The 22,598-nt window shown below is 43.2% G+C and overlaps 1 long non-coding RNA gene across 1 annotated transcript; it reads left to right on the top strand.

Moving 5' to 3' along the window:
- Positions 1-2,868: 2,868 nt before the first annotated feature.
- LOC143933188 (uncharacterized) lies at positions 2,869-11,968 on the top strand. Its single transcript, XR_013263033.1, has 3 exons — positions 2,869-3,001; positions 9,286-9,422; positions 11,640-11,968. It is a non-coding gene; the product is annotated as an uncharacterized LOC143933188 (long non-coding RNA).
- Positions 11,969-22,598: the final 10,630 nt, after the last annotated feature.

Here is a 22,598-nt window from a genome sequence, read left to right as displayed (position 1 = left end):
ATTTAAACAGGGGCAAAATGATTCTCTCTCTGGAGTCCATACCTCTCTTAATACAAGAAAGGACTTTGCTCGCTTTGGAAACCGCAGCTTGGCATTGCATGCTATTATTGAGCTTATGATCTACCGAAACCCCCAGATCCTTCTCCACTATGGATCCCCTCAGTTGTACTCCCCCTAGTATGCATGATGCATGCATATTCTTAGCCCCCAAGTGCATAACTCTACATTTCTCAACGTTAAACCTCATCTGTCACATAGTCACCCAATTAGAGCATTGAGGTCAGCTTATAAATTGGAGACATCCTGTAAGGACGTTATTCCACTGCATAACTTGGTGTCATCTGCAAAGACGGAAATGTTACTTTTGATCCCAGACCCAATATCATTTATAAAGATAAAAAGTAAGGGTCCCAGCACTGAACCTTGGGCTACACCACTGATAACCTTAGACCATTCAGAGTAAGAATCATTAACCACTACTCTGAATTTTGTCTTTTAGACAGTTTTCTATCCATTTACAAACTGATATTTCCACACCTGTAGACTTTACCTTACACATGAGCCATGTGTGCGTAACTGATTCGAACACTTTTGCAGAATTCAAGTATACCACATCCACAATTGTATACTGTGATTCTGTACTTGCCAAATATGCTGCAGAAATCTCCCTCCACTAAGTCTGGCTGAATCCATGTTAACTGTAGGCAGCTGAAGCTGATGCCTGTTTACTTCCTGGATTTACACAGACACACACCTCCAGCTCTGCAGTTCTCATTGGGCCTCTTATGACTCATCCTCTCTCCTTTCCTGGCAAACTCTCACAAGAGTGAGATAATAAGCCTAGGCTTTTTACCAGACAAGAAACAGGAAGTGGGCTGTTAAGGTATTTATTGGCAAATTGACTATCCAAAGTTAAAACAACAAGGGCAGAAGATTTAATAGATGGAAAGATGAAAAAATTACTGAAGGTCCACTTTAAGTATGTCTATGTAAACACACCTTTTCAATTTGTATTTAATCTCAGCTATTTCCTCATTTAAGCATGTATTCGTCTCTTCAGCAAACTCCAGATTCCTTTGCAGCCTAATTTTTTCATCAGTTAATTTCTTGTTAGTAAATGTAAGATCAGCAACTTTGTTTATGAGATCAGCTGGTTCTCCCCTATAATAAAATCGAATACAGAAGGAAAATTAATACATATCTTTTAGGTGCCCACGTTACCTAAAATACTTTTATGTTAAAAGACATTTGAGTGTATTCAATAAACAGTGCAAAGAGCAAAGCACACAGTTTATAGATTAAATTCACTTTCTTTCTAAATTCCAGATTCCCTATGTACCAGTATATCATTAATGTGATTCTTTAGCAAAAAAAAAAAAAAAGATAAAGCATTCTATAATATCTCACACCAGACCTTACCTAGGCATCCAGTCTGATCTATGGAGAACCTCTACATTACTCCCTGGATGGCTCTTACATTGGGAGAACCAGTATGACACAGGAAGTAGTACACCAGCTGACCTCATTAAGGCTGCATTCACACCTGAGCATAGCGCTTTCAAGCAGAAAATCGCGCGAATTTACAGCGATTTTGCAGCGTTTTTCCAGGCGATTTGCCGCAATTTTGTGCAGGGCAAAAGGTCACCAATGTTAAAAGAAGAAAAACACCCAAATCTGCTCAATTCGAGCGACAAAAAAGGGTCCGGAACTTGTTTGAGCTTCAGGCGTTTGGCTTCAGGCGACATGGAGTGGAGATGTTAACCATCTCCATTGAGAATAATAGATTTTTTCCCCTCTAGCGTTTTGTAGCTTCAGGCCTCAAGCTACAAAACGCTCAGGTGTGAATGGGGTCTAACACACCATGCCACTGCCTTCCCCACTCCTGGAGATTGATCACACCCACCTTCACAGGTGCATGCACACCTAATGCAGTGATGAGCCATCAATTTCTTTTTTCTTACCTTGATCTTGCATAGATAATTCATTTGGCAGAATATGCAGAAGATCAGTGATCACAGCCCACGTGCAGAGCTGTAGTACTGAAAAAACGAGGTGTGTCCCTGGAAGTCTGTACAGCCTGCCATACATTATACAATCTGATTGTACAATCTCCTTTAGATCTACCATCAACTATGTAGTGCAAGGGCCTGTCTGATTGGATACAGAGTGATTGGATAGACATTGTGTCCTCCAATTATATCATTTCGGCAAATCTAAAGGAGATTGTACAATCAGATTGTGTAGTGTTTGGCCATCTTTACATACCTAAAATGAACTAGTCGCATATTTGGCTTTTAGTTAACACCATCCCAAGCACACAAGCAAACAAACTGTAAAAAATGTGCAAACCAAAATACACCAAAATATCCCATGAGCTACTTTGCCACACGTAGGGCAGCACATTGAAATGAATGGACTGTGCTGTGCATGTTATTGGAACTGAATGGGCTGCCCCATTCAAGTGAATGGGCTGCCCTATGTGTGATGAGTGAATATGCTCCAAATCTAACCCAAAAAATTGTATGCATCTGTTGCGTGGCAATGTGAACGGGGCCTGACAACTGAGTGCCTCTGTCCACTCCCTCCTATGTACTTGTATAAAGATGGCCATACATTATGCAATATGATTGTACAATCCCTGTACAATTTCCTTGCGATTTAGCAGATCTATGAAACAGGAGGACCCACCTGACCAATCCATTAAATTTTTATCAAATCAGACAGGCCCTCGTACTACATAGCTGATGGTAGATCTAAAGGAAATTTTACAATCAGATAGTACAGAAAGTAGGTGGAAGGTGGTATTGTAATAAGGAAGGTGTGGTCCAGAGTGGTGAGCACGACCTATCACACCCTCTTCTGTGATGCAGCAGGGAAGCGAATGCTACTGGGAAACGACCTACAGGCAGTGAATGCTGAAAGATGATCTACAGGAAGTGATGGCATCTGAAAAACACTTAAAAGATCCAAATAGAGGGATTTTAAAACCTTCTATAAAAAGGTAAGTGAGAAAAGAGCGCATAGGGATAGGTGGGCCAGAAATGACATTCTCACAATCCCACAAACCCAACAAATACCTCCCCTGAATCCCTACTATTTTCTTTTTTTTGATTCATAAGGAACTGTGTACTTGAATACTGCCTACTCACTTGCATAGTAAGAATATACTGAATCTTTGCCCCACCATCCCCTGCTTTATTCACATGCTGTATGTTAATATTCATAACATCTTTTTTCTTCCCTCCCCATGACAGGTTGTATTGTTTTTATTTTTGTCCTGCCCTGTGGAGCCCGGGACCCCACCCATGCCTCCCACTAACCCCCCCCCCCCCCCTTAGGCATACTTGGTGCCAGTCACAGGCACTGTACTTGGTTTTACTATGTTCTTCATAGCACTTTATTATGTATGTATGTTGTTTTTCTGTACATTTGACCTTTTAGAGCCACCTAGTGGCCTGTTCATGTGGCTCTGTCTACTCACTGAAATCATGGCCTCAGTTTCCAGTGTTCGGTCACAACCAGACATACAGAGACCCCTACTCTCTCTTTATCTTCACACTAATCTTTATTCCAACTACCCCTCTACTTTTTCTTTCTAACCTCCCACCCCTCCTCCCCCACCTTCTCTCCTGCTGATTGAGCCTGATCCCCGAAAGACTCTCCTCATACTCTTCTTACCACCCCTGAGCCCCACCCACCAACATGGCAGTCACACCACCTCTTATTATAGCATCCTATAACTGTAGAGGCTTTAACAACCCAGAAAAAGCGTAGCCAGATCCTATATCACTTCCACAAACAGCGAGTTAATTTTCTGCTATTGCAGGAAACACACTTGTGCATCGATTCTATACCTATAATTCTCAACTGCCATTATACTACTTGGTGCAACAGCACTAACCCCCTAGCTAAGTCCAAAGGAGTGTCCATCGCATTCCACAGATCTTTTCACCCTGAAGTACTTGATTCCTGTATCGATGATAATATTTTGCTTTAAATTTCTCAAATTGAAGCTAAACAACATTTTTACAGTGGCAAACATGAATGCGCCTAACACAGACCAGGCTCACGTCCTTTCCACCACTCTCAGACTATATTCTTTTGGGGGTTTCTGTGTCATCCTCGGGTAAGTTATCCATAAGGCTGGGTTCACACTGAAGCGATGTGGGAACGCAGGAATCGGATCGCATGGTGTGAACACCCATGCGATCCGATTCTGCTGCGGACCAAAAAAAGGGTCCTGTGCGAGTTTGGAGCGGGTGCGATGCGAATTCAGCCATACTATCTGTATGGCTGAACTCGCATCGCACAGAGATCGGATGTGATTTGCACTGCAGTGCGGTGCGAATCACATCCGGGTCTCCTAGCTGCAGCAGTGTGAACCCAGCCTAACCCCATCTTCACTCACGCATGAAATCTCCATTACACTCCCACCAATTAGTAGATGTCTGGCATATACACCACCCCACAGAAAAGGATTACAGTTACTCCTCCATAGCCCACAACTCATACAGCAGATTAGATAATTTTTTTATCTCACAATCCCTTCTAGACACCCCATTACAATCTTCCCTGGGACATGCCCTATGGTCTGACCATTTCCCTGTTTACTTGTCCTTTACCCATCCTCCCCAATCTCGTAGGGGGAGGGGGCGTCCTGGCGTCTCAAATACAGCCTACTCCGGGACTCAGTGTGCATCACTGAAGTTACCAAGGCAATTCAACACTTCATGTCCGATCACTCCTCTGACACTACTACCACACTTATGCCCCGTACACACGAGCGGACTTAAGTCCGACAGACTTCCAAAGGAGTTCCGTCGGAGTTCTGCTGGAATTCCGACGGAGTTCTGACAGACTTTTCGGCCGAACGGACTTGGCCACACACAATCACACTAAACTCCGACGGATTCAAACGTGATGACGTACGACCCGACTCAAATAAGGAAGTTCATAGCCAGTAGCCAATAGCTGCCCTAGCGTCGGTTTTAGTCCGTCGGAGTAGCATACACACGAGCGGAGTTTTCGAAGGGGACTGGGTCCGGCGGAGTTCCTTCGGGAAAATTTGAAGCATGTTCCATATTCTAAAGTCCGTCAGACTTTGGTGAATCAAAAGTCCGTTTCAGCCCACACACGATCGGATAGTCTGACGGACTCGGTCCTTCGGACTTTGGATGTTAAAAAGTCCGCTCGTGTGTACGCGGCATAATTCAATGGGAAGCCCTGAAATGTGTGGTCTGAGGTGTACTCATACAGAACGGTTCCCATTTGAAAAAGATCAGATCCGATGAAATTCGACACCTCCTGACCACCATTTCAGACCTAGAATCCCTCCACAAAAAAAAAAAAAAACCCCACTGGAGCCGTCTACTTTTGTCACTCTATCAAACACCCGTCGCGACCTCCTCCAGTTGCTAGACTGCCACTCCCTGATAGCTCGTGATCGAGCTCGCAATTATCATTTTTCTATAGCCAACAAAAATTCGGCCAACATCTGGCAAGGGTTATCCACCCTATGCCTCCCCGCCAATCCATTCCCTTCATAACCAAATCAAACCAGACTAAGGTCTTTAACACAAAGGGTATATCCACGTTCAGGGACTTCTATTCCCAGCTCTGCAATCTCACACAGAACACTCCAAGTGGCCCTACCCTGTTTCCCTGAAAATAAGACCTAGCGTGATTGTCGGTGATGGCTGCAATATAAGCCCTACCCCCCCAAATAAGCCCTAGTTAAAGTCTTTGTAGGTCTTATTTTCAGGGTAGGGCTTATTTTCAGGGAAACAGGGTAGGGCTTATTTGGGGGGTAGGGCTTATATTGCAGCCAACACAGACAATCACGCTAGATCTTATTTTCGGGGAAACAGGGTACATCCTCCCGACAAGACAACATGTAGGCCTATATAACTGAAACAGCACTACCTAGAATTGACCCCCAGGAATTCTCCGACCTAGACAAACCCTTGGCGGTACCAGAATTTTTAGGTGCCATCAAGGGCCTAAAATGAGGCAAATGCCTGGGCCCGGATGGCTATACCCCACGATTCTACAAAACCTTTGCACCCTTACTAGCCATTCCTAGCTCGAGCCTTCAATGCCATAGATGACAATGCCCTTCCATCCAGAGAACTCTTATCGGCCAATGTATCCATTCTCTTGAAATCCAGTAAGGATCCTTCCCAATGTAGTAGCTACCGCCCCATATCCCTACTAAACATAGACCTAAAACTATTTGCGAAGGTCCTTGCCAACCGCCTCTCACCACCACTGCCGGGGATTATCCATAGGGATCAGGTTTGTTTTTTCCCAGGCAGGGAAGCCCGGGACAACACAACTAAAACTATACACCTCATTTCCTACATACAGCGACACCGCCAGCAGGCTTGTCTCCTGTCTTTTGATGCTGAAAAGGCATTTGACCGGGTAAACTGACGCTTTCTACAACTCTCTCTAGAACAAATAGGACTCGAATCCCCCTTCATCACCAAAATTATGTCACTTTACTCTCACCCCTCTGCATCGGTCCTGGTGAATAGCACCGCGTCAGAGGCATTTGACATATCTAATGGCACCCGCCAAGGCTGTCCCCTCTCTTATTTGTCATCGAACACCTGGCATGCGCCATCTGACAAAATGCATCCATACAGGGAATTCAAACACCCTCCGAACACCATAAATGATCTCTTTATGCTGATGATCTATCAATATACGCCCGACAGCCATACACGACCCTCCCCTCCCTCTTTTCTGAATTTAAACGCTTCAGCCAACTCATTTTAAGCTCAACATCTCCAAAACAGAGGCGCTCAACATTTCCCTATCTGTCTCCACCATGTCCTTACTTCGTTCTAATTCTTCTTTTTTTATATATTTTATTTAGTGGTATGCGACATACAATGCAAAGGTAACTTCACACTAAATGAGATATAAACAATTACAAAACATGTGATCACATAGCATGGGTATTTGAGCCAATGGTGATAATTCCGAGGAAGATAACACATGTGCACCTTTGTGAACACGGCAAGAACCCAAATACCCAGGAGGTGTAAAAATAAGGCTTAATCACATCGGGTTCCCCTAGCACCCAAAGTACTATAGGTATTAGCCCCGATACCCTTGGAGAATTTTGGTATCTATATATAGGGGAAGAGTATTGCGCAGTGGTCAGTTGGGGTCGGGACATACCGTTTTTTGGGGGGTTAAAATGGGAGATAGTGAAACTAAAAGAGAAAAGGAGAAACGAGATTAGTTTTGGGATGGAAATTATGGAGAAGGATGAGAAGAGATGGGGGGGGATTTGGATAAAGTTGAGGGGGTGGGACTTCCACCCAGGGAGCAAGGGACATCTCCGGCCTGCTAGCCCGTTCGTTGGTCATGGTCTGGAGCAATAGCCACTGGCGGTCATAAGGAGCAAACTATGTCTCGCAGAGATATTCTTCCGAAAAGCGAAACTGGGTCCAATAGAACCACCTGTTCCCATGTTCCTCCGTTTTATCCCGAATAGTGGAAGTCAGGTCTTCCATTCACTCAATGTCATTCACCCTCGAGAACCACTGGGCTACTGTGGGAGCAGATTGCTGCTTCCACTGACTTGGAATGCAGGCTCTAGCAGCATTGAGGAGGTGTTTAAGTAGGGATATGTGGTAGTGCTTTCTCGACATAGGAGTGAGATTAAGAAGCATGGCTGCAGGATCATTGGTCAGGGATATGTCTGAACTTGTGCATAAGTCGTAGGACAGGCTGCCAGAAAGTCTGTAGTTGTGGGCATTCCCAGAAAATGTGAAGAATAGTGCCAGCTTGTTGGATTTGGTAGGACCTAGAGAGGGTACCGCGAATAGGGCCATCGTTCAGGCAAAGTTCTTCGAAGGGATGGAGTTGTCTAGGGAAGAGCGAATGTTTGGGTAAGGAACCGAGGAAATGGGCAAGCTCTTCTGGCTCTCCAACTATCCAGCGTAATGGGTGCCTCCTCTAACAATATGGTCCCTGTGGGGATCCAGCCTGTCGGTCTTAGAAATTGGGCCGCTCGTATAAGCCCTTTCGTTGCCTGCCTGGTCAGACAGGCCCGGAGGAAATCTAGGATGACCAATGATTGGGGTCATGGGGGGTGGAAAGTTAGTCAAGTGGGAAAGATGAAAAAATCGTTCCATCTCGGCGAGCGAGGGGCCAATTAGCGGATGAGAAGTCACACGGGGCTACAATGGCCTGCCCGCCCAGGCCAGCCAATGGAGCCCGTGCCATCTCCTGCTCCAGTGTGACCCAGAGCTTCAGTTCCCCGTGTCGGCACCAGTCGACCACCCGTGTCATGTGCGTCGCTGTGTAATAGAGAGCAGGGTCTGGGAAGCCAATACCTCCCCGCAACTTCGGCCGAAGCAGCATCGCCCTACCAATACGCGGATGTTTGCCGCGCCAGAGGAACTTAATAAAGATGGAATGAACCGCAGGAAAGAAAGTCTGGGGTATCTTGATAGGTAAGCCTTGTAGCAAATATAGGAGTCGTGGCATTGCGCTCATCTTCAATACGTTACAACGGCCGAACCATGAAAGGGCAAGGGGATCCCATCTTTTAAGGTCCGCGGTGAGCGCCGTCAAGAGAGGTTGAAAACTAATTATTCTTTTCAATGGCAGACCATAAGGCATCTCCTACCTAGGCATAATGATCCCTATTAACTTTACAGACTTTAGGTCTCTATTATACAATTTTTTATTATAATCAGCACTCAAGGAATGGGCTGGTCTATAGACCAGGAAAGTCCTCAGCAGATCTTTGCTCTTTTGGTTTGGAAATGTTTAGCCAACAGCTTATGGTTCACACAGTAGTCTTCAATGTACAAAGACATGTGATCTCGTATTTGTATAAAAGATTATGACAATATCATTAGGAAAAATATTTGCCTAACCAATGTCTAAGGTTTATGGCAGGAGACTTTTTACCACACAAATACTGTTCAGTGTCCTCTGTTTGCTAGTCACCTTAGTACAATTGCTTTGCTCTTACATGTAGTTCTGCACATGGCCACTGGGTCCATCCATCTGTTCTGTATCGTAACACTTGTTTTCTATGAAGAGGATATGCACAAAATATAGGTTTTAGAATATTCTGCATAACAGACAGATATGGTTAACTATAAGAATTAATGGCAATGTACAGGTTCAGAGGTATAAATAAAACTCACAGGACTCTGGTGCAGAATGTAGACTGTATTTCTTCATAACTAAAACTTTAGATTATCCTATTTACTTATTTCAAAGCTACTATTTGTTTTACTTTTTTTTTGTATTTAGTTCATTTATTTTCATCTGGAGATCCTTCCAGTAAAAGACTTCATGTCCTAGGGTGACAACGCTACCTCACCAAATTGTATCTCTCTCCTGAGGCAGGATCAACAAAATTTTTTTACGGCCATCACAGCTAAAGACTGGTAAGATGCAATATATTGCATTCTGTTTTTTGGCTTATATACAGTATAACAGGGATCACTAAATGGCAGATCGCTGTCCAGTTTTAGCCCCAGTAACCATCCTACCCAGACTGCAGCCTCGCCAAATAGTTGTCTGTGTGTCCTCTCCCCACCGCCAGCTCACCTGCCTGCCTTCTATGCCCGGTAAGCAGACCCGGCAGGTCTGTCCCTTCCATAATATCGCTGCACTGCCCCCCTCTCCCACACTGCTTGTCTTATTTATACAAAACGTGAAGCGTGGCCCCTCTGGACAAAAGACGTGACTTTAAGTTAAGAAGCAGGTGACTGGTTGCTACACAGTGGGGCGGTCCCAGCAATCATTCACCCACCTTTAACGTGAAAAGTCCTGCTCTTTGTCCAGGGCTGCAATGCTTTCCATCTTGTGTGAATAAGGTAGGGCTCTTCGGAGAGGGGGGAGTGCTGTTATGAAAAAGGCAGGAGTCTACTATCAAGAGAGCACTGTGATGGGTCAGTCTGTGACAAGGTCAGTCTGTGATGGGGGCTCTGTGACGTGCACGAGAGGCTGCAATGTGGAGGATAACATGTGGAGTCATAGCACGAATATGACACTCGGACCTCCACTGGAAGAACATTTTCTGACTGGACCCCCATGAATTTTAATTTAGTACCCCTGCAGTATACTATAATCATTAACCATTAGTTACCCCAATTAGTTGTTGTTGTAAAAATTTGTTAAAATGATTGTAAGGGTTTTTTTATTTTTATTTAAAACAACATACATATCATACCTCCACTGTGCAGCTCGTTTTGCACAGAGTGGCCCCGAACCTGCTCTTCTGGTGTTCCCCAGGGGCTCTCGTGGCTCCTTCCTGCATCAGATAACCCCCTCGGGGAAGCGCTTCCTGCTTACCTTGCGGGCGCACTCACGAGTCCAGCATTCGGCGTCCATATGACTTGGCCCTGCTCCCCGCATCATTGGATTTGATTGAAAGCAGCGGGAGCCAATGGCTGCGCTGCTATCAATCCAGTCAATCGGGACACAAGATATTGGCTAGAGCTGGTGGCTTGTCCCCAGTGCGAGAAACAGAGGGTTCAGGTAAGTAAAACGGCGGCACTGGAGGGCTGCTGCACTTTAAGAGGTTTTTCACCATAGAATGCATTGAGGTGAAAAACCATGAAGGTTTACAACCCCTTTAATTTTTTTCTCGCTTCTTATGAATGAAATAAAATTCACAAAATAAGTAAAAATTGATTTTTGTACAAACCAATCAATATACCCTTATTGCGATTTTTGTTACCAAATTATGTAGAAGAATACATCTGTCAATGTAAACAGACAGATCTCTGTGCTGTCAGGGGTGAGGAGAGCGATTTTTTTCTGCAGTCGATCCCCCACAGTTAGAATCACTCCTTGGGTAACACATTTAACCCCTTGATCCCCCCCTAGTGTTAACCCCTTCCCTGCCAGTGAAATTTACACAGTAATCCGTGCATTTTTATAGCACTGATTTCTGTATAAATGCCAATGGTCTGAAAAATGTGTCAAAAGTGTCCGATCTGTCCGCCGCAATGTCACAGTCCTGCAAAAAAAAAAAAATAATAATAAATCGCAGATCACTGCCATTACTAGTTAAAAAAAAAAAAAAAATATATATATATATAATAATAACAACAACTATGTCATAAATCTTTCCCCTATGTTGTAGACACTATAACCTATGCGCAAACCCTCTACTTCCTTATACATATATCGGTCGATTTGCTGTTGGGGGTTTAAGTGCCCCCCCCCCAGTCCCCCGGGGAGGCCTCTTCTGGTGGGCTAGTGCACCCTGTGGTTTAGGTGTAGGGGTAAGAGTCTAATATGTAATTATTGGTTTTGTAATTTTGTGTTTTTTTTCCCCTTTCTGGTTTTTGTACTAATATTATGGTTTATATACATTTTTATTTGTGATATATATTTCCTAGATGTATTTCCTGAAGAAGCTGAAAAGTTACCCTCCACCCTCCATCTTCACGCCCCTGCCCAACCTCCCCCCTCTTAATCTCCACATTTGTGCACCGCCCACTCTCCAATTACCCTTCCCCCACTTTCCTGACCTTCTAAACGCTCATCCCTTCTCCTGAGACATGCCAGTTGTCAGGGCTGGATTAGCCCTTCCTCCTCTGGGCTGGCCGCTCAGCTGTCGGCTAATTGCCAGCTCTCTTCTCTTTCCACAGTTACCAGCTATTCCCGATGATGCTCATCTGACCTGCCTATTAAAAGCCTTCCTGCTCACTTTTTCATTTGTCTTCGTGTTGGCCACATCACAGGGAACCATCACCTGCTGTTTGTTTCAAGACTGGCTTGCTGACATCCCACCTGGCTTCTTATCCTGCTTTCGGTTGCTCTCCTTGGATCCCTGACTTCCGGCCTGGCTGATTACCCGATCTGGTTAATGAACTTTGGACTGGCTGACTACCTGATCTGGCTACAGGACTCTGGCTATACTTGACTACGCTTTTTTCTATTTACCTTTTTATTAATAAACAAGTGTGATTTGATTGTACTTCTGTCTCTGTCTGTTTCATGGTTTCTGACACCAGTAGACTTTATCAAAGTGACCTCTCTCAATGCTGAACACCCCTGAGAAGAGGCGAATACTGCTACAGGACCTTAAGAAATCACATTCTGACGTGGCCATCATACAAGAGACACACTTTAAAAATGACAGACTCCCCCTTACTCCAAACTAGATTCTTTCCCCTAGTGCACCACGCCACTAACCCCACATCTAAGAGCAGAGGAGAGTCCATTCTGATTTCTAAAAAACTACTATGGCAATGCCAGGGAGTGTTGACCTGCCCTGAAGGATGCTAGGCTAGGCGAGATTCAATTCACATTAGCAATGATATATGCTCCCAACGACCATATTAGAACTCCCTTAGACAAGTTGATGGAATACAGAGAAGACCAACTACTTCTAGGGGGAGACTTTAACGTCCCGCTGATCCCCTCCTCAGACACCTCTACGGGCAGCTCCTCGGTTCCCCCAATGAACATAAAATGTATAGAACAATCTCTACATAACGCCCAGTTAATAGACATTTGGCGCCTACAACATTCCGGGGAAAGGTACTATACCTTCTACTCTTCCCTGCACAAACTGTACTCGAGGATAGACCTCTTCGTGATACCTCATGACCAACTGCATCTAGCGAGCTCCCCCACCATAGGCCAAATAACTTGGTCTGACCACGTGCCCATTTCCCTTACTTATACCCTCTCCGAGATGCCCTCGCCCAGATCCATATTCTGGCACCTAAACAAGAGCCTCCTCCAAACACCTGAAGTAATAGCAGATGTGACTAAGGAGCTAGACCTTTTTTTCCTAGAAAATGACACTCAGGACTGAGACTTAGGGGTATATGGGAAGCACACAAATATGTCCTCCGTGGGGGTCCTCATCAAGCACGGGGCACATATATAAAAAAACAAAAAACGGAACGAACAATTCGCCATCTTACTTTCCAATCTATCCTCAGTAGAAGCAAAACACAAGCACCCCCCTCGCAGACTTTAGAGACAGAGATGAGGATAGTACGCAAACAGATAACGGACCTGCTACATACCCCAGATAATGTGCCCGAACAGCCAGAAAGCTACAAACCCAACACAAATAGGAAAAGGGCTCGGTGACTTTTACATCGGCCTCTACAATCTCCCGAGCTCCGGCTCAAGGCAAGAAGACATAGATAGGTACATCACAGACTCCCATCTTCCATCACTCCCCCCAGAGACTCAAGAATCACTATATGAACCGATCATTTTAGAGGAAGTACAGGTGGCTGTAGGTTCCATGAAACTGGGTAAAGCCCCAAGCCCAGACGGATACATAGTCAAATATTACAAGACCTTCCTTCTGCAATTAGCAATTATTGATTGGTTTGCACAAAAGTTATAGCGTTTACAAAATAGGGGATAGTTTTATAGCATTTTTATAAATATTTTTTTTTTTACTAGTAATGGCGGCGATCAGCGATTTTTATTCTGACTGCGACATTATGGCGGACACATTTTTTTTTACACATTTTTGGGACCATTGTCATTTATACAGGAATCAGTACTATTTAAATACACTGATTCCTGTGTAAATGACACTGGTGGTGAAGGAGTTAACCACTAGGGGGCAGTGTAGTTGTTATGTATGACGTTATGTGTTTTTTTATTGTGAGGGGAGTGGCCTGGCATGTGACGTTACTGATCGTCCTTCCCTATAAAAAAAGGGAACAGAGGATCAGTAACAGCCACACTAGTAAGTGCAGGGAGAGGTTTGTTTACACAGTCCGCTGGTCCCGCGGCCACGGTCACGGGCTCAGGACCGGGTCAGGAGCGTGCCGCCGTCGCTCCAGACCCATGGCTGGGCACTTAAAGAATTACGTACAGGTATGCGATTGTGCCCAGCCGTGCCATTCTGCCAACGTATATCGGCGTGAGGCGGTCCTTAAGCAGTTAAAAAAAAGTTGGGGATATTTATTATAGAAAAGTACAAAATATTGTGTTTTATCAAGATTGGGGCTGTTTTTTTGTTTATAGCGCAAAAAATAAAAACCGCAGAGATGATCAAATACCACCAAAAGAAAGCTCTATTTGTGGGGAAAAGACATAGATTTTGTTTGGGTACAACGTTGCATGACCGCACACTTGTCAATTAAATCGACACAGTGCTGTATTGCAATAAATGGCCTGGTCATTGAGCAGCCAAATCTTGCAGGCTGAAGTGGTTAAATTGCTGCTTACAGGAGAATTTAGTCATTAGGAAATGAAAAAAAGCTGTTGCCAGTCTGGTATAGCCTCTCCTACTGCCAGCAAGCCTCAGTTTTGTAGAAAAACATTACTAGGAGTTAGATCAAAAACACAGAGGGGTGGGTTCTGTGTCCCTAATGAACTCCAAAAAAACTAGTTTCATTATAATATCAAATTATATATATATCCAACTGAGAGATGGGCAACAGTAACAAAAACCCAACAAGACTACATAACAAAACAATGGAACTGGAGGCAGCCTAGAGCTCAAAGAGTTGCCTGAAGGGGAAGCTGGAATCAAGTGAGGCATGACTACCCACCTGTTAAAACTTTGAAAAATTGTAAACAGAAGACCAGGTTGCAGCTTTGTAAATATGGGAAACAGCTGACTGATACCAAAAAGCCCAAGAGGTGCTAAAAGATGCAGTGGAGTGCTCCTTGACAGGAAAGGGTGGAACCTGATCCTTAAGGCCAAAACTTAACCTCCTTAGCAGTATTCCCCAGTGTGTCTCGGTAACCCCGAGCCAAACTCGAGATCACATTGCAGGATCCAGGCAAAGTTACTTACCTTGTCCCCAGGATCCTGCAATGTCTCCCCGCTGTGTGTGTGAGCTGTGTCTCCGCTCGATTCATCACAGTACCGAGCTCCGTTCCCTGCGAGCGATGTGATGCACGGGGATGGAGCACGACGCTGAATTCAAAAAGTGAAAAACACACAATACATACAGTACACTGTAATCTTACAGATTACATAACTGTATCAAATTATTTCACATCCCTTTTGTCCCTGGTGGTTTGTCCAGTGCCCTGCATGCAGTTTTATATTATAAATACTGTTCTTTCTGCCTGGAAACTTGAGATTGTCCATAGCAACCAAAGAGTGTCCCTTTACATCAAAAGCGGGTTTAGACCAGCTAGAAAACAGCGATAATAAATTAGAATCACTTGCAGAATTTAAAGATAGTGATTTGTAGGGAAATCCATCATCAAACACTGAAAGTAATGACAGCAGCAACTGAGCAAATTTCAGTGTTTTTGATTTGATTACATTATTGAATAATTGTTATTATTATTATTTCTTATAATTATTTATAGTTATTATATTATAATTTATGATTTTGTGTTTCAAACATTATTATACCTGGAATGTCTACTAGACTCTTGTTTTGTCAGATTTAAGTGTGTTATTCCTAAGAATTACTGGCCTACAATATAAAACGCCAAATTTCCATGCAAAACATTGTACCGCTGAGTATCAAAAATCTGACATAATCATACCACCAGGGAGGTTAAACAGGGAGTCAATTGGAAATGGTGATTGCGAGAAGCTGGTTCCCCTTTACAAGAACCACCAAGAATCAAATAGAAAGAAAATCAGTCTTTATAATGGAAGCAGCAGCTGAGAGGCGACAGCTTGAACTGCATCTAAACAGTGGAAGGAGATTTCCTTCTGATGTATAGGAGCCAGACCACCTTAGGAAGAAAGGACGCTCTAGGCCTCAACATTAACTTGCCCCTGTGTAAAATCATAAAAGTTTATTTACAGAGCAAGGCTGCCAGCTCAGGCACATGCTGAAAGGTGTAATTTGACCTTTAACTAGTACTGACTATTATCTTATTATCCAATTATAATTACCTTTCATCAGCCAATTACGTTCACACCCAAATATCTCTCTATGCATAGGGGGACAGCGTATATATGAATAATTGACACAGCACAGTTGTTTCATACACTGTTATGCCACGTACACACGATCGGACATTCCGACAACAAAATCCATGGGATTTTTTTAGACGGATGTTGGCTCAAACTTGTCTTGCATACACACAGTCACACAATGTTGTCGGAAATTCCAAACGTCAAGAACGCGGTGACGTATGATGAGCTGAGAAAATTGAAGTTCAATAGCCAGTGCGGCTCTCCTGCTTGATTCTGAGAATGCGTAAAACTTTGCGTTTTGCAATTGTGTACACCCGATCGGAATTTCCGATGACGGATTTTGTTGTCGGAAAATTTGAGATCCAGATCTCAAATTTTGTGTGTCAGAAATTCCGATGGAAAATGTCCGTTGGAGCCCACACATGGTCAGAATTTGACAAAAAGCTCCCATTGAACATTTTCCGTCGGAAAATCCGACAGTGTGTATGCGGGATTACATTTTATTCTGGCTCAGACTAGGTGTTAAGTATGGCATTACCGACCATCTCCCACCAATAAGGGGTACATATTTAAATGACACATTTCCTTTTAACATACAATCAACCAATCATAGCCATGAACTCTTTATCTAAGCAAACCCATCATGTCATATTATGTCACCCAGACAGATATAACTCGAGACTATCCCATAACAACTAAAGTCCCTTATGTCTGGTTTCAATGTCAACACAAGTTAACTTCTTAATCAACAATAAATAATTACTTGATCAGCAAAATGATAGCTTTAAAGGTGCAGTTCATGTATTAGATTACAAAACACAAGGGGGGCTTTTTACATGACTCTTTGAATCCTCTAATTTGTCACAAATGTGACAATCACAAACCCTGTTGCCCCCAATATGCCCCTGACATTCACCTGGACTACATTCCCATAAATGTACCACTATCCTGAGCATGTAAAAATAGAGGACAATAAACACATCAGAATTAATAGATATCAAAATCTCAGCTGCATAGCAATTGTCCATGAAATATAAAGGTGGAAGGGGAGTGATAGTCCATAAAAGCAAGTGGGAGGGGCATGGCAGCCTTTAGGCCAAATGAAAAATAGTCTTATGAATGTCCAGAATATTCAAGAGAGAAGGAAAAGGAAAATGTCCACATTATAATTTTTCATTCTCCCAAAACTTTTCCCAAACTTTTTTTTTTCACAATATAGTTTTTATTGAGAAAAGGTTAAGTGTAACATACATCAATGTAAGAAGTAATTTTTAGAAATGAAAACAGATCTAAAGCATAGCTTACACAATGGTACGGTTCAATCAAAAGAATACAAATCAAAGTTAACAAACGAGATGTAACTGTTATTGATCTGTAGGTAGTATCTTTGGTCAGAAGGTGGGAAAGAGGTTAGAGAGCAAGAAGAATAAAGATAAGTTAGAAAGATCAAAGAGAAAGTGCCGGGAGGTCATAAGAAGGGGGTAAAAGGGGGGTTGGGGAGAGGGGGTGGGGGGAGAAGAAACAAAAAAATAAAACATAAAAAAAAGGGGCGAGGAGGGTTCACCCAAAGTGGGAGTGCTGCCTCAATCCTCCTCTACATGCAAGGTATAATCTAATATGACAAAATAGGTACAGTAGAAATTCAAGCATCAAGAATCTGCCTGTATTCATGGGAGCATTTGAATAGGGTCCAAGTGTTCCAAGTTTTGTCATGACGCTCCAGACGGTCATATGCAATCACCATAGTTTCTTCCATAGCATGTACTATGTTAATTTCTGAGATCCAATCTTTGATAGATGGGATGTATGTAGATTTCCAAGCTCTGAGTATTAAAATTATTGCTGCATTCAGCGTATGTCTGGTAAGGGAATGTTTGTAGCGTCTGATAGGTTGTGGACATATATTCAATAAGCAAAAAGATGGGTCGAGGGTGATGTTTGTTTCAGTGATTGTCTTAATAAGTGCGCAAACCTTTCTCCAGAACCCTGAGATCAACGGACATTGCCACTAAACATGTATGATAGAGTCTACTTCCCTTCCACATCTCCAGCATATATTGGAGGTCTGTGGGTACCAAGAATGTATTTTGTCCGGAGTCGCATACCATTGAGTGAGAATCTTGTAGGAATTTTCTTGAAGCTTAGTGCTTATGGAACATTTATGGGCTAAGATGCATGCTTTTTCCCATTGGGAGTTAGTAAAGCTCGTATCTGGGGCCTTTTCCCATTTAGACTTAAGAACAAGGTTATGTTCACTGGTATAAGCTTGGAGCCATGAATATGCAAGCAAAGTAGAGTTAATTGTCTTTGTTGCATTTAGGCAGATGTTTTCAAGTTGTGTTGTTGTCTTAAAAAATAGGTGCATTGATTTATGTTTGCTTGGGAAACTGTGGAGTTGTAAGTAAGTCCATTGGGGGAGTATTTGATCTTTGCACAAAGTTTGGAGGTTTTCTCTTGACTTGATTAGGCCTGCCTGTGTGCAATGTGAGATGAGCAGAGGAGATCCTGACGAGGTAGTGGGGAACCCCTTAGGGTCCGTTCACACAGTGGCAACTCAGATCAGACTTCAGGTCGCCCCTAGTCGCCTCAGGTCGGACAACATTTAAAAATCAATGTGAGTGAATGAGAGCCGTCTTAATGCACACTACTGAAGTCGCTCCGACTTCAGAAAAGGTTCCTGTACTACTTGAATCCGACTTGTAGGCGACCGGTACCCATTAATTTCAATGGAGGTCGCCTCCAAGTCGGATCTCCGTCTATACGGAGGCGACTCTGACAGAATTATAAGCTATCAAGAGGGAACTCCACGCCAAATTTATGAAAAAAATTTGGCGTGGGTTCCCGCTCCGAGAGCATACCAGGCCCTTAGGTCTGGTATGGATATTAAGGGGAACCCCCTACGCCGGAAAAACGGCGTGGGGGTCCCCCCCAGATCCATACCAGACCCTTATCCGAGCACGCTACCCGGCCGGCCAGGAAAGGGGGTGGGGATGAGCGTGCGGCCCCCCCCTCTTGAGCCATACCAGGCCGCGTGCCCTCAACATGGGGGGTGCCTTGGGGAAGGGGGGCTGCGCGCCCCCCACCCCAAAGCACCTTGTCCCCATGTTGTACCCCATACTCATCCACATAGGGTGGGGGGCCGGTATCCAGGGGCCCCTTATTAAAGGGGGCTCCCGGATTCCGATAAGCCCCCCGCCCACAGACCCCGACAACCAACGGCCAGGGTTGTCAGGAAGAGGCCCTTGTCCCCATCAACATGGGGACAAGGTGCTTTGGGGTGGGGGGGCCGCGCGGCCCCCCTTCCCCAAGGCACCCCCCCATGTTGAGGGCACGCTGCCTTTTACGGCTCAGGAGGGGGGGGTGCACACTCGTCCCCACCCCCTTTCCTGGCCAGCTGGGTAGCGCGCTCAGATAAGGGTCTAGTATGGATCTGGGGGGACCCCCACGCCGTTTTTTCGGCTTAGGGGGGTTCCCCTTAATATCCATACCAGACCTAAGGGCCTAGTTTTTTTCATAAATTTGGCATGGAGTTCCCTCTTGAGAGCTCATTCTCTGATTGGCCGCGGCAAAAGTCGCCTGGCCTGAGGCGACTTAAAGTCGTGTTGTAAGTCGCCCCAAGTCGTGTTCAGGTCGTTTCCAAGTTGCCTCCAAAAGTCATGTTGAAAGTCGTGTTGCCCCTGTGTGAACGGACCCTGACAGTGCAAGCCTGGATTGAATTATGGGCTATCTGCAATTCTGGTTAAAGGTCCAGGTATGGTCGCTAGATCATATTTGTGTGCAATTAGGTGGAAAATTTGTAGCGTTGTGCCTATAAATGGATGTTTTTGTAAGTTGGTTGGATGGAAAGGTCCCTGGACCCAGGGTAAAAATCTTAGGGGTAAGGGTGACAAAGCATCTTTAATATAAATCCAATCTTTATTATCTGTATGGCAATGCCAATCTATTATCCTGGTATAATATTTTTTGAAATCAGGCAGGGCCATGCCCCCTAGATTTTTTGGACGAGTAATGACATTAAAATTCAAATGTGGTTTGTTGTGTGCCCACACAAACTGTCTTTGTACAAACTAAGTGTCTGAAAAAGGTGGATTGCAATTTAATTGGTAGTGCATGCATGCAATACAGCAGTCTAGGTGTTAGGACCTGGGCTTGAACCTGGGACCTCTGGTGTGTCTGGCAGTGACTATGCTTGCTGAGCCACCTGGAATGCTGGACAGCTCCTTGGACAATTCCTTGAATGATCTTGTCTTGAATATTGTTTACCTTGAACCTTGAACCCTTTGCTCCTCCCATGAACTTCCTGATTTAAGCCATGTCTCTGCACTTCCTGGTTGCCAGAATATTGTGCCTTCACCAGCCAATATCTTGCTCCCGTCTCTCCTGCTGCCGACCGTATCCTTGCTATCATTCGTTATCGACATTTGGCTTGTTCCTGGACTACGATTCTGCTGAATCCCAACCTGCAACTATTTGTTACCGACTTTTGGCTTGTTTCTCAACTACGCTTCTGCTTGATCCCTACCTGCTATATCTGCTACCAGACCCCGGCTTGCTTGGGGCTATCCTGAGGACCGTGACCTGGCACTAACCCATCTCCACCTTCAGGAGCTCTGGTGAATACCGGTTAGTGCTTAGACCCCGCACCTCAGCTGAACCCGTGTCATCAGCCAGGGTGACCTTGTGAATACCTGCTCTGCTGCTATAGCTACTGGCCTCTGAGCCTGACTCCAGACCGTGACACTAGGAAGGATGACCATCTTCACTATGGCTGCTCTCCCAAACCACGAAAATCTGCCATTTTAGGTCTGAAGTAATGTTTTTCAGTAGGGGGAGAAGTTTTGCTCAAAAAGATCTTTGGGATCCGGAGTGATCCATATCCTTAGATATTTTAGCTTTCCATCAACCCAATTGAAAGGGCAGTTCTGTTTGGTTAAAAGGAGCTTGTCACTTGGGAGGGAGAGGTTTAAGGCTTCCGATTTGTTAAAATTTATGTTTAGATTTGAAATGTAATCAAATGAATAGAATTGTTCTAGTAAATTAGGAATGGAGATATGGGGGTTGTGTTAGAAAAAAAAAAAGAAGATCGTCTGCATAGGCAGTCGTTTTAAACTCCTTTTCTGCTAACTGGAAGCCATGTATGGAGGGTAGACATGTGCATTTAGTTTTGTTCCGAATCGAAATTCGAAAGAATTTTCATTATTCGGACATTTGGATGCATCCGAATTACCGAATTGCAATGCTAACGAATTCAAACGGAATTTGAATCAAATTCGAATGACATTTTGCGACCCGACTTTGGGGCCATGTATCTCGGGGCCACTTATAGCTAGGAACCCCAAATTTGGTATGCAAAGACAGTAGAACTAGCACTACAACATATCCAAATTCTCTGCTTCAGAAAAGTGCTTGACATTTTAGCATTAGCATCTATATCTAAAGGAAATGGCTGTTCTAATGCAAAAAAATAAAAATGAAATAGATGCTAATAGTCTGCAGGAGATCTGCAAAAAAAGAAGTGAAATGGCTGTTAATAGTCTACATGAGACCTGCTTAAAAAGAAATAGATGCTAATAGTCTGCAGAAGATCTGAAAAAAAATGAAATAGATGCTAATAGTCTGCAGGAGATCTGGTGAAAAAACGAAACAGATACTAATAGTCTGCAGGAGATCTGCAAAAAATGAAATAGATGCTAATAGTCTGCAGGAGATCTTATTAAAACAAATGGTAATCTGCAAAAAAAAAAAAATAGATAGTATCTATATTCTATTCTATTGTTCTAGTCTATTCTCTATTTCTATTCTAATCTTTTCTATTCAAATTCGAATTCATTCTATACGAAATTCAAATGTTGGAAAAAAAAAAAAAAAAAAAAAAAATAAATAAAAATAAATAAAAATAAATATATATATATATATATATATATATATATATATATATATATATATATATATATATATATATATATATATATATATATATATATATATATATATATATATATATATATATATATATAAATATAAATAAATAAAACCATCTTCCGAAATTCAAATTTAGTATATAATGATTTAGATTTTAATAGAATATAAAAGAATAGACTAGAAAAACAATAGAACAGAACAGAATAAAATATAGTATATTCTATTCTGTTCTATCATTTTTCTAGTCTATTTTCTATTTTATTATAATCTTTTCTATCCAAATTTAAAATTAATTCATTTAAAAATTTGAATTCATACTATTCGAAATTCAAATTTATTAAAATTAGAATTTCAGAAGATGGTTGTATATTCTTTCTATTTTATTCTATTAAATTATTTTTTTTCTATTCTGTTCTAATCTTTTCGATTTGAATTAGAAATTTTTGAAGATGGTTAGTTACTTATACTTACTTATATACCGTATATACTCGAGTATAAGCCGAGATTTTCAGCCTCTTTTTTGAGGCTGAAAGTGCCCCCTTGGCTTATACTCGAGTCACCGCTGTCTGACTGCTCGATCAGCGTATCGAGCAGACAGACGGCGGACATTAAAATTCAAAAGCCGCGCCTCCTTCTCCGCCTCCGCCTGTGATAGGCGGAACACTGAATTTCCCAGCAGTCAGTGTTCCGCCTATCACGGACATCCGTTCATTCTCATACTACGGACGAGTATGAGAGGATGTCCGTGATAGGCGGAACACAGGCTGCTGGGAAATTGAGTGTTCCGCCTATCACAGGCGGAGGCGGAGAA

This window comes from Lithobates pipiens, unplaced genomic scaffold (genome assembly GCF_037356315.1).
Source record: "Lithobates pipiens isolate NorthernLeopardFrog02 unplaced genomic scaffold, aLitPip1_a1.2 Scaffold_27, whole genome shotgun sequence".
In the NCBI taxonomy this organism is placed as follows: domain Eukaryota; kingdom Metazoa; phylum Chordata; class Amphibia; order Anura; family Ranidae; genus Lithobates; species Lithobates pipiens.
This window is presented reverse-complemented; position numbering and strand designations above follow the sequence as displayed.